Below are 11,992 nucleotides of genomic sequence, written 5' to 3' on the forward strand. Positions count from 1 at the left end.
CGACTAAATGTCATTCGACGAAGTGTCTTTCGACGAAATGGTATAGATTCCAAACCTTGGCCTGTTGTAACAAAGTGAACCTGTATTGGGTTCCCGGTTATTGTGGCTGGCAAGACTTGGATCATCTCAACAATTTATGGGTCCAGAACCATTTTGTGGTGTTGCTGCGTGTGCTCTTAGAATGGAACTCTAATCCTGAGAACATTAAAAAATAGAGGACATTTGGAAAAACACTTTAATTGCGAGTCAAGGCGTTTTATTATTCTCAACGTATTACTACTCGCAAAATTGTAGATCTTCCAAAAAAAGATCTAAGTACTTACGCATGTATTATAACCGAGTCGATATGACTCGAGGCTGTTAGGAAAACTTCAAGATTATGTATGTCGTTTCTGTGGCATACATGTAGAGGACTCGGAACGTCTTTTATGCCATTGTCCGGCAATTTAAAAATAAAAGGTTACAGTTGTTCAACAGGAGGCTGATAGAACCCTCTGAAGTTTGCGGAACAAATCGCAATACGGTAGTAAAGTTCATCAGAACCATAATACCGAATTGGGACAACGCTATAAGTCAAGGCGATGCGATTGCTCTACATAGCAATAATGTGTCAACTTGACAAAGCTATATCAAATGGGGCATATATCACAATAGATCTATAAAAAATTGAAGTAACATCAGATCTCGACGTTTCATGCATTTTTAAGTCATTTGGCATCAAATACAAAACTTCGGTTTTCGACTTTTCCTTTGGTCCCCTTTCCTTTTGTCCCCGAATAGTACTGGATTTGATTCCGAACCTACTGGTGCAATCCCGGCTTCCTTTCCAGCTTTCTCTCCAAATGTGTCGCTCATTTCAGGGAATCTAAACCATTTTTTCGCCGACATTTTGTCGAATGATATTTAGTCGAATGACATTTAGACCAATGACATTTGGTCAAAAAGACATTACGTCGAATGGACATTTGGTCGAACGGACATTTGGTCGAAAATGTTTTATTTTAATCCATTAGATACGCAGGACATTTGGTCGAATGACGTTTGGTCGAATTGACATTTAGTCGAAATCCGATTTTAGTATGAAAAATGTTCGTACATTTGGTCGAATGACGTTTGGTCGAAAGCGAGTTTTTTAATTGAAAATCTTGGTAAATTTAGTCTAACAACGTTCCGTCGAATGGTTATTTGAAAGAAAAGAACTTTAGCCAATAACAATAAAAAACCCAGATTAATCCACCTAGCGGTGATGGTGCCTTTCTCGTTCGTTCAAAAGGTTTGGAAAAATCTCAAATAATACCAATATGTGGATTGGTCTTATTTTTCATATTTTTTTATATGTATAAAAAATTTCGCCAAACGCAATTTGTTGCAAACAAATCGGATGAGCATAAGAGCAAAAAATGGCATTTTATTTTGTAGTTTTAAAATTAGTATTTTCGTCATAACTTTTGACCCAATTGTACGACCCGGCCAAGTTTCTATAGGAAACAATGGGACAAGATTCTGCGTCGAATGCAATCTGTTGCGAGCGACCTGAGAAGCACACATATTGCACATCAATCACATTAACTTATATATGACCAGATTCAGTAACTATATGGTTACTGCAACCAGATTTGTTTAACTTGTGTTGCTTGGGGAGGAATAGATGAAGTCTAAGTGCTAAAAAAAAGAGCTAGACTTTTTTGAACTCTTTTGCGTTGCGTTGCGTTGCGTTGCGTTGTAACGGAGTATTTCGTAGATTGCATACTAATAGCTGTCATGTATATTCTTAAATTTTCTTACTCCAAATGCTTATGGTTTACTATTTGGGATTTAATAGCAATCCAATTGGAGGTCCGAAATGATAAAGGATGAAAGCTGTCATTGCCGGCCACACCCAAGGGAAGTAAATGATGATATGACATCTACTTAACGAGAGGTTAGCGACTCACCGACGCCCTCATAGATGTCAAGGAGGTGGATGATTGGAAGGGAATATATTTTAGGAGTATCATCATAAGCAAATGATATAATAAGTTTGTATGGACGTTGGGAGTGATCATGCTAAGAAATTTATGTCACTCCATTGTTGATTTCCTTGGGATGGGGCAAAGCTATTAAACTTGCCCTGGCTAATTAGCCTAGGTTTAAGCCCCATTGTTCGCTCTCTGAAACGAGAATAAAAATATGTTAAATGTCCCTTCCCCCAATTTGTTTCCAATTGAGATTTTTTTTTAATATAGAGAGAAGTTTTAATATATACCCTTAACAATAACGAGAATGAAACATGTAACCTGAAGGAATTATTTTTTTCTTAAAGTAGGAAAAAACAAACTATTGATTCGCATTTATTCAACGAGAAATATTGTTTAAAGATCTATCAGGCGATTAAGTCTGTATGAGCAACACAACTAAAATTCAAGCTGATTCAACCTAGAGATGAATTGATTCACACATATTTTATTGAACAATTATCCAATGTGAAAATATGCAATAAATTACTTGTCCGAGCTGGAATTTAGCTTATAAATGAAAGGTAATAAAACCGGGAGAGTAATTAAATAAAGAAATGTTTGTGTTACACTGAAATGATACAAAAATAATAATGTAAATATGACGGAGACTAGGGCTGAAAGTCTCCTTAATAAAGATACAAAAAAAATGTAAATAAAAAGCTCATTAATTCTTTTTCAGGGAAGAGTTTGAGTCTTATGGTTTGTTTGTTGTATCTTTGGTTTTAGGCATACAATGGGCAAAATGCTAATACAAGGCAAAAAACCCACCATTTCCAAATCTTAAATCGTAACTCGTAGATCTTAATGTGGTTGAAATCGAATATCAAAGACAAAAATAACGGAGAACTAAATGGCAAATGGATGATAAGGATAATCGGAAAGATCTCACCGAATTTTGAAGCCGTTTCATCGTGGAAAATCAGGAAGCATTTGTTTGAGATATCCGAGGTCCATCTTCTTGTTTGAACTGATAAATACATAAAAATGTCATTTTGAGGAGGAAATGGTTGAGTCCTTGGGCACATATAATATATTCTTGTGTAAAGCGCCCCTACAATCTCAAGATCGGCAAGCCAGTCACTTTTCACTATCATTGAAAATTAGTTCACTTTAAAAAAAAAACCACTACTGATTTTTCGACATATTGTAGAACTTGCAGAGAAATCTTTCACCTTTTTCTCGAATTTCCAAATATTCAAAAATAATGGCAGCGAAATGCTGCTGTCCAGAAACACCGCTAGACTTTTTTGAACTCTTTTTCACAATAAATAGTAATTTGACCATAACATCTAAGCCCATAGTCCGATCTGGCCAATTTTCAATAAGAAAATATGAGACATTCTGCGTCGAATGCAATTTAATGCGAGCAAATCGGTTGAGGATAAGTGCCCGAAAAATGAGTGACATTTTTTTTAGAGATTTTTCCATAAAAAACCCAGATTAATCCACCTAGCGGTGATGGTGCCTTTCTCGTTCGTTCAAAAGGTTTGGAAAAATCTCAAATAACACCAATATGTGGATTGGTCTTATTTTTCATATTTGTTTATATGCATAAAAAAAATTCTCGCTAAACGCAATTTGTTGCAAACAAATCGGATGAGCATAAGAGCAAAAAATGGCATTTTATTTAGTAGTTTTAAAATTAGTATTTTCGCCATAACTTTTGACCCAATTGTACGACCCGGCCAAGTTTCTATAGGAAACAATGGGACAAGATTCTGCGTCGAATGCAATCTGTTACGAGCGATCTGAGAAGCACACATATTGCACATCAATCACAGTAACTTATATATGACCGGATTCAGTCACAATATGGTTACTGCAACCAGATTTGTTGAAATTGTGTTGTTGGGGAATAGATGAAGTCTAAATGCTAAGAAAGTGAGTTAGACTTTTTGAACTCTTTTCACAATAAATAGTAATTTGACCATAACATCTAAGCCCATAGTCCGATCTGGATAATTTGCAATAAGAAAATATGAGACATTCTGCGTATTTGTATTTTGGCCATAACTTTCGATCCCATAGTTCGATCTGGCCAATTTCAAATAGGAAACAATGGGACAGGATTCTGCGTCGAATGCAACTTGTTGCGAGCAAATCGGTTGCGGATAAGTGCCCGAAAAATGAGTGACATTTTTTACGCGATTTTTTCGTATGAATTTGTATTTTGGCCATAACTTTCGATCCCATAGTCCGATTTGGCCAATTTCAAATAGGAAACAATGGGACAGGATTCTGCGTCGAATGCAACTTGTTGCGAGAAAATCGGTTGAGGATAAGTGCCCGAAAAATGAGTGACATTTTTTGAGTAGTTTTGCGCACACACACACACACACACACACACACACACACACACACACACACACACACACACACAAACACACACACACACACACACACACACACACACACACACAGAGTATTTTGGCCAATTTTCAATAGGAAACAATGGGACAGGATTCTGCATCGAATGCAACTTGTTGCGAGCAAATCGGTTGAGAATAAGTGCCCGGAAAATGAGTGACATTTTTTACGCGATTTTTTCGTATGAATTTGTATTTTGGCCATAACTTCTGATCCCATAGTTCGATCTGGCCAATTTCAAATAGGAAATAATGGGACAGAATTCTGCGTCGAATGCAACTTGTTGCGAGCAAATCGGTTGAGGATAAGTGCCCGAAAAATGAGTGACATTTTTTACGCGATTTTTTCGTATGAATTTGTATTTTGGCCATAACTTCTGTTCCCATAGTCCAATCTGACCAATTTTAAATAGGAAACAATGAAACAGGATTCTGCGTCGAATGCAACTTGTTGCAAGTAAATCGGTTGAGGATAAGTGCCCGAAAAATGAGTGACATTTTTTACGCGATTTTTTCGTATGAATTTGTATTTTGGCCATAACTTCTGATCGCATAGTCCGATCTGGCCAATTTCAAATAGGAAACAATGGGATAGGATTCTGCGTCGAATGCAACTTGTTGCAAGCAAATCGGTTGAGGATAAGTGCCCGAAAAATGAGTGACATTTTTTACGCGATTTTTTCGTATGAATTTGTATTTTGGCCATAACTTTCGATCCCATAGTTCGATCTGGCCAATTTCAAATAGGAAACAATGGGACAGGGTTCTGCGTCGAATGCAACTTGTTGCAAGCAAATCGGTTGAGGATAAGTGCCCGAAAAATGAGTGACATTTTTTACGCGATTTTTTCGTATGAATTTGTATTTTGGCCATAACTTTCGATCCCATAGTTCGATCTGGCCAATTTCAAATAGGAAACAATGGGACAGGGTTCTGCGTCGAATGCAACTTGTTGTAAGCAAATCAGTTGAGGATAAGTACCTGAAAATGAGTGACATTTTTTACGCGATTTTTTCGTATGAATTTGTATTTTGGCCATAACTTTCGATCCCATAGTTCGATCTGGCCAATTTCAAATAGGAAACAATGGGACAGGGTTCTGCGTCGAATGCAACTTGTTGCGAGTAAATCGGTTGAGGATAAGTGCCCGAAAAATGAGTGACATTTTTTACGCGATTTTTTCGTATGAATTTGTATTTTGGCCATAACTTCTGATTCCATAGTTCGATCTGGCCAATTTCAAATAGGAAATAATGGGACAGAATTCTGCGTCGAATGCAACTTGTTGCGAGCAAATCGGTTGAGGATAAGTGCCCGAAAAATGAGTGACATTTTTTACGCGATTTTTTCGTATGAATTTGTATTTTGACCATAACTTCTGTTCCCATAGTCCAATCTGACCAATTTTAAATAGGAAACAATGAAACAGGATTCTGCGTCGAATGCAACTTGTTGCAAGTAAATCGGTTGAGGATAAGTGCCCGAAAAATGAGTGACATTTTTTACGCGATTTTTTCGTATGAATTTGTATTTTGGCCATAACTTCTGATCGCATAGTCCGATCTGGCCAATTTCAAATAGGAAACAATGGGATAGGATTCTGCGTCGAATGCAACTTGTTGCAAGCAAATCGGTTGAGGATAAGTGCCCGAAAAATGAGTGACATTTTTTACGCGATTTTTTCGTATGAATTTGTATTTTGGCCATAACTTTCGATCCCATAGTTCGATCTGGCCAATTTCCAATAGGAAACAATGGGACAGGGTTCTGCGTCGAATGCAACTTGTTGCAAGCAAATCGGTTGAGGATAAGTGCCCGAAAAATGATTGACATTTTTGACGCGATTTTTCGTATGAATTTGTATTTGGCCATAACTTTCCAGATCCCATAGTCCGACCTGGCCAATTTCAAATAGGAAACAATGGGATAGGATTCTGCGTCGAATGCAACTTGTTGCAAGAAAATCGGTTGAGGATAAGTGCCCGAAAAATGAGTGACATTTTTTGAGTAGTTTTGCGCACACACACACACACACACACACACACACACACACACACACACACACACACACACACACAGACATCACCTCGATTCGTCGAACTGAGTCGATTGGTATATAACACTATGGGTCTCCGGGCCTTCTATAAAAAGTTTGTTTTTGGAGCGATCATATAGCCTTTACCGTATACTTAGTATACGAGAAAGGCAAAAATGGTATAATTTTCGATCCCATAGTCCGATATGGCCAATTTTCAATAGGAAACAACGGGACAGGATTCTACGTCGAATGCAACTTGCTGTGAGCAAATCGGTTGAGGATAAGTGCCCGAAAAATGAGTGACATTTTTTACACGATGTTTTCGTATGATTTTGTGTTTTGGCCATAACTTTTGATCCCATAGTCCGATCTGGCCAATTTCGAATAGGAAACAATGGGACAGGATTCTGCGTCGAATGCAACTTGTTGCGAGCAAATCGCTTGAGGATAAGTGCCCGAAAAATGAGTGACATTTTTAACGCGATTTTTTCGTAGGATTTTGTATTTTGGCCATAACTTTCGATCCCATAGTTCGATCTGGCCAATTTAAAAAAGGAGACAGTGGGACAGGATTCAGCGTCGAATGCAACTTGAGGCGCGCAAATCGGTTGAGGATAAGTGCCCGAAAAATGAGTGACATTTTTTACACGATGTTTTCGTATGATTTTGTGTTTTGGCCATAACTTTTGATCCCATAGTCCGATCTGGCCAATTTCAAATAGGAAACAATGGGACAGGATTCTGCGTCGAATGCAACTTGTTGCGAGCAAATCGGTCAAGGATAAGTGCCCGAAAAATGAGTGACATTTTTTACGCGATTTTTTCGTATGATTTTGTATTTTGGCCATAACTTTCGATCCCATAGTTCAATCTGGCCAGTTTCAAATAGGAAACAATAGGACAGAATTCTGCGTCGAATGCAACTTGTTGCGAGCAAATCGGTTGAGGATAAGTGTCCGAAAAATGAGTGACATTTTTTACGCAATTTTTTCGTATGAATTTGTATTTTTGCCATAACTCTCGATCCCATAGTCCGATCTTGCCAATTTCAAATAGGAAACAATGGGACAGGATTCTGCGTCGAATGCAACTTGTTGCGAGCAAATCGGTTGAGGATAAGTGCCCAAAAAATGAGTGACATTTTGTTGAGTAGTTTGCGCACACACACACACATACACACACACATACACACACATACACACACACACACATCACCTCAATTCGATCGGTATATAACACTATGGGTCTCCGGGCCTCCTATAAAAAGTTCATTTTGGAGCGATCATATAGCCTTTACCGTATACTTAGTATACGAGAAAGGCAAAAATGATTTATTCGGGTTTTCTAAAAGGCACATAATTATTGCTCCAATATTGTCCAAAGAATGATAGGTCCATAAAAGGAATAAATAATACGAAAACGGTGAATATCCCGAGAATATTTCCGACTGGATATTGACTTTGGCGAACCCCTCTAACCGACTACGATGAATCTATACTGCCGCTAACCGCAAGTCGAGCACATCTGTATATGGAACCTCTTCCGCACTTCCGCTGAACTTCATCACGTCGACTGAATTCCTCTTATCAGTTTATCCATGAATCTTGTGGATTATTTATTCAAATTCAACCAAAAATCTATTGACGAATTATCCATTTAACTAATTACCTATTACCGACTAAACACTTTCAACATTCGACTAACTGTCCTTTCGACTAAATGTCCATTTGACTAAATTTCCATTCGACTAAATGTCCATTCGACTAAATGTCCCTTCGACCAAATGTACTTTCAACTAAATGTCATTCGACTAAACGTCATTCGACGAAACGTCATTCGACGAACTGTCCCAAAGCCCGTTTCAGGGCCATGGAATAACTATCCGGAAGGGAATCTAAACCTTCTTCCAGAGAAGTCCGTCTCAAATCGAACACTAATTCGCCTTGTAGTCTGCTGCAGTATCGATCGAGCCCGCTTGTCTTCAAGCGTAGTAGCTCGTGGATTTCCGCGTTTGACACTTTTTGGTGATATCACAAATAGCTTCCTATCAGTGCTGAGTCGGTTTGTCTTGGCCCGTATACGGTCCAATCTGGCTTACAGCGGACAGCAATCGGCTCGATTGTCGTGCCGATCTCTGCCTCCATAGGAGGCATCTGTCACAATGCCCGACAGAAAATCGATACACGTTCGAAGTGTCACTCCGTTCTGCTTCCGCTTGTAGTGGACCCATTGCCGTTTTTCTCCGTCCGGAAGTTTCTTAACTAGATCTTGGATAATGATCGGGTTAACCAAGTGGAGAGTGAGATCAGCTGTTTCCAAGTGCTCGCACAACTGTTCCAAATGCGTTTGCGAAAGGTTTGAAACTAGCTAGTTTGTCAGCCCTGGGTGGTTCCAGTTTGCAAATCTTTTCCAGATGATTTTGAAGCACCTGCTCCGGACGTCCGTGTATCTGACGAAGCTTTGCGATTATGCGTGGAACGGATTTTGGAAAGACTCTAGCGCCGGTCCGTTCAAGCAGTCTTGAAGTCTCACCTATTTCTCCACGTCAGAATATCCGCCAGCTTGGTTGATCGACCGATACGCTTCGAAGAAGAGCGGTCACTTTTCGGGTTTCCCGGAGAAATTTGGAAGCTTCTTCCCTAGCAGCACAATTCACGTTGATTTAGTTGCAATAACTCATATATGACCAAATTTGGTCATATATGAGTATCATCAACTGATTTACAACATGTGTGTTGCTCGGGTTGGTTAATCCGCTCCTAGCGGCCCGTTCCTAGTCGCGGCTGACCCAGCGCGTTTGGGGTTGTCACGCTGCTTTTTCTTTCATTTTCCGCATCGTTTTCACTACTTCCCGAATGATTTTGATTCCAATGAGGTCGATGTCGTCCTCATATGCGACCGTTGAATGTGTTGTTACTCTGCATGCCAGATCTTCCAATCGCCGTCTCGAGTGCAATGTTGAACAATAAATTCGAAAGTGCACTACTCTGCTTCAATCCATCTAAGGTAACAGACGAGGTTGACACTTCGTCTGCAATCGAAATGCTTGATTTTGAGCCGTCAAACGTTGCACGTATCATCTTTATCACTTACGCCCGAAAATCATATTCGGACATTATCTATTTACCGCAGCTCATTTCTTTTCGTTGAATCGTACGTTGCTTTGAAATAAATGAACAGATAGTTAGTCTGCAAGTTGTACTCGCACAATTAATCAATGATCATTCGCAGGCTAAACATGTGATCTGTCGTTGATCGGCCGTCACGAAAACCTGCCTGGTATTCGACGACGAACGACATCCAGGAATTCACAAGGAAGGTCCTCCAGGCATTCCTTCGGAAGGTTATCCAGAAACTCTTTCGGAAGATCCTCCAGAAATTCTTTCGAAAGTTCCTCAAGGAATTCCATTTTTCCAGGAATTACTTCGGAAGATCCTCCATAAATTCCATCGGTAGTTATTCCAGGAATTCCTTCCGAAGTTCCTCTAGGAATTCCTTCGGAAGTTCCTCCCAGAATTTCTTCGGAAGTTCCTCCAGGAATTCCTTCGAAAGTTCCTCCAGGAATTCCTTCGGAAGTTCCTCCAGGAATTCCTTCGGAAGTTCCTCCAGGAATTCCTCCGGAAGTTCCTCCAGGAATTCCTTCGGAAGTTCCTCCTGGAATTCCTTCGGAAGTTCCTCCAGGAATTCCTTCGGAAGTTCCTCCAGGAATTCCTTGGGAAGTTCCTCCCAGAATTTCTTCGGAAGTTCCTCCAGGAATTCCTTCGAAAGTTCCTCCAGGAATTCCTTCGGAAGTTCCTCCAGGAGTTCCTCCAGGAATTCCTTCGGAAGTTCCTTCGGAAGTTCCTTCGGAAGTTCCTTCGGAAGTTCCTCCAGGAATTCCTTCGGAAGTTCCTCCAGGTATTCCTTCGGAAGTTCCTCCAGGTATTCCTTCGGAAGTTCCTCCAGGAATTCCTTGGGAAGTTCCTCCAGGAATTCCTTCGGAAGTTCCTCCAGGAATTCCTTCGGAAGTTCCTCCAGGAATTCCTTCGGAAGTTCCTCCAGGAATTCCTTCGGAAGTTCCTCCGGGAATTCCTTCGGAAGTTTCTCCGGGAATTCCTTCGGAAGTTCCCCCAGGAATTCCTCCGGAAGTTCCTCCGGGTATTCCTACGAAAGTTCCTCCGGGAATTCCTTCGGAAGCGCCTCCGGGAATTCCTTCGGAAGTTACTCCAGGAATTTCTTCGGAAGTTACTCCAGGAATTTCTTCAGAAGTTACTCCAGGAATTTCTTCGGAAGTAACTCCAGGAATTTCTTCGGAAGTTCCTCCACGAATTGCTTCGGTAGTTCCCCCAGGAATTCCTCCGGAAGGTCCAAGCTCCTCCTGGTATTCCTCCAGTAATTCCTCCAAGAATTTCCAGGAATTCCTTTGGAGGTTCCTTTGGAGGAGGAACTTCCGGAGGAATTCCCGGAGGAACTTCCGGAGGAATTCCGGAGGAACTTCCGAGGAATTCGGAGGAACTTCCGAGGAATTCCTGGAGGAACTTCGGAGGAATTCCCGAGGAACTTCCGGAGGAATTCCCGGAGGAACTTCCGGAGGAATTCCCGGAGGAACTTCCGGAGGAATTCCGGAGGAACTTCCGGAGGAATTCCCGGAGGAACTTCTGGAGGAATTCGGAGGAACTTCCGGAGGAATTCCCGGAGGAACTTCCGGAGGAATTCCCGGAGGAACTTCCGGAGGAATTCGGAGGAACTTCCGGAGGAATTCGGAGGAACTTCCGGAGGAATTGGAGGAACTTCCGGAGGAATTCGGAGGAACTTCCGGAGGAATTCCCGGAGGAACTTCGGAGGAATCGGAGGAACTTCCGGAGGAATTCCCGAGGAACTTCCGGAGGAATTCGGAGGAACTTCCGAGGAATTCCGGAGGAACTTCCGGAGGAATTCCTGGAGGAACTTCGGAGGAATTCCCGGAGGAACTTCCGGAGGAATTCCGGAGGAACTTCCGGCGGAATTGCCGGAGGAACTTCCGGAGGAATTCCCGGAGGAACTTCCGGAGGAATCTGGAGGAACTTCCGGAGGAATTCCCGGAGGAACTTCCGGAGGAATTCCCGGAGGAACTTCCGGAGGAATTCTCGGAGGAACTTCCGGAGGAATTCCCGAAGGAACTTCCGGAGGAATTCCCGAAGGAACTTCCGGAGGAATTCCCGAAGGAACTTCCGGAGGAATTCCCGAAGGAACTTCCGAAGGAATTCCCGAAGGAACTTCCGAAGGAATTCCTGGAGGAACTTCCGAAGGAATTCCTGGAGGAACTTCCGAAGGAATTCCCGGAGGAACTTCCGGAGAAATTCCCGGAGGAACTTCCGGAGGAATTCCTGGAGGAACTTCCGGAGGAATTCCCGGAGGAACTTCCGGAGGAATTCCCAGAGGAACTTCCGGAGGAATTCCCGGAGATACTTCCGGAGGAATTCCCGGAGGAACTTCCGGAGGAATTCCCGGAGGAACTTCCGGAGGAACTCCCGGAGGAACTTCCCGAGGAATTCCCGGAGGAACTTCCCGAGGAACTCCCGGAGGAACTTCCGGAGGAATTCCCGGAGGAACTTCCGGAGGAATTCACGGAG

This window comes from Armigeres subalbatus, chromosome 3, assembly GCF_024139115.2.
Source record: "Armigeres subalbatus isolate Guangzhou_Male chromosome 3, GZ_Asu_2, whole genome shotgun sequence".
NCBI lineage: Eukaryota > Metazoa > Arthropoda > Insecta > Diptera > Culicidae > Armigeres > Armigeres subalbatus.